This window comes from Myotis davidii, unplaced genomic scaffold, assembly GCF_000327345.1.
Source record: "Myotis davidii unplaced genomic scaffold, ASM32734v1 scaffold304, whole genome shotgun sequence".
Classification (NCBI taxonomy): Eukaryota; Metazoa; Chordata; class Mammalia; order Chiroptera; family Vespertilionidae; genus Myotis; species Myotis davidii.
In genome coordinates, this window is record NW_006297661.1 from 1,236,698 (window position 1) to 1,238,563 (window position 1,866).

A 1,866-nucleotide genomic window follows, 5' to 3' on the forward strand; every position below is an offset into this window, starting at 1 on the left:
TCAAGCTGCTAATCCCTGATTGGCTCCCCAACCCGTTTGGGGGCTGGGTTGGACAGCCCACAACCCACAGCCCCTTCCCATGGCTGGCCCTACCCCTAATTGGCCCCCCATCCCAATCAGGGGCAGGGCCCATTAGCCAATTGCCCTCGGCCCCTCCCCCCAGCTGGCCCCACTTTTATCAGCCTCAATCAGGGTGGGCCAGCCCGCCAACCTTCTGCTGTCTCCTCCTTTTGACAGGCCCGGCCCCAATCTGCCGATTGGGGCTGGGGCAGCCGGACCCCACACATGCATGAATTCATGCACTGGGCCTCTAGTATGTAATATAAAAGTTAAATTTACAAAATGCTTTAAGATATCTGAGCAAAAGACTTTCTTTCTTGGATATTTTAGTTCATTTACATTATTAGTAATTGAGAATATGTCGAGGTCTGAGGAAGTTGTGATTGTGACCAGGAGATTAGTATGGTGATGATGATGGTGACTGTTACCTCCATCATTTTTATTATGACCTTCTGGCTGTGCAGTTGTAGTTGAAGCAGCTTCAAGGAGTGGTTTATTAGTGTTCAGAAGGGAAGTCATAAAGTCTCATGAATATTTAAAGCCATGATAAAAAGGAATGAAATGGAGGACTAATGACTTGGAAAAAAAATTAAATAACAGAATGACTATAAAGGGAGAGTGTAGCGTCTATTTTAATATGTCAAAATAATATTTAGCCTAGGTATAAAAGTATCATAGCTCAACATTCAAGAATAACGCAAATAAGTATAGTGTTTTATTTGTTTGCAATAAACTGGCATAAAACAAAAAAATAAATAAACATTGACCAATAATGTGAACTCTTTAAGACATTTTGCAAAGATCACTCTATGAACAGGAAAGCCTTTTTTTTGGTCAAAGTATTAGAGAAGAAAAACCAATGTTTAAGAGCCCACTTTCACTTAATTTATTTCTCATAGTCTTTAGTAATACATACTAAAAATTTTTAGTACTGGGAACAATATTTTTCTTATACAAAAGTCACATCTACCTACTCTCATTTACTATCATATTTTATCATTACTTTAATATTTCATTTGAGTTAGAAAATATATAGTTTAATATTTTATCCAGTAAGTTAAAAACTCAAATAATATTTTTGAAAACCAAAGATTAATGATAACATGATTATAAATTATCTAGCTCTGCATCTTTGTTTCAGTAGCTTGTCCTCAACAATGTCATATTCTTTTACAAAAGTGACCAATTTTAGGTAGCAAATTCACAATGTGGATTCTTAAGTTAACATCTTGCTTGAAAGGATTGTATTTATCTTATTTCATTATGGGAATAATGCACTAATGTGATTAACATCCCTAGACAAGTAATAGTTCAGAATATTTTTCATAATAGAAATATTTTGAGAAAAAAAAATCCTTTAAAATGTGTTTTTCATTTAAATTGGGATTTGCCATTTTAGGAAACCAGCATGAGTCATCATCCATATTGGCCAGGAAAGCACAGTCTTTGTTCTTTAGGATAGAATATCATTCGTCCTGTTTTATAGTGTAAATAAATAATCTGATAATCAGCAATTCTTTGGCATGAGAATGAGAAGATATCGAGAAATACACACTGATTGCATATATTAAGATAGTGATTTGGCAGCATCTGGTGTTATATTTATTAAGCAAATTCCTTTTAGAAGCTGATTTTTTTACAAAGGCACTTTAGTATTTAGGTAATCATAAAAAATTGCTCTAAATTTCATAATTGTATACCTAATGATTTTTTAGTTGATTTATACTTTGGTTGAAAAATAACTAAATTAAAAACTTACGGAAGTTTTCTAGATTTCCCTTTCCAGGATTTATTTTCCACCTAAAT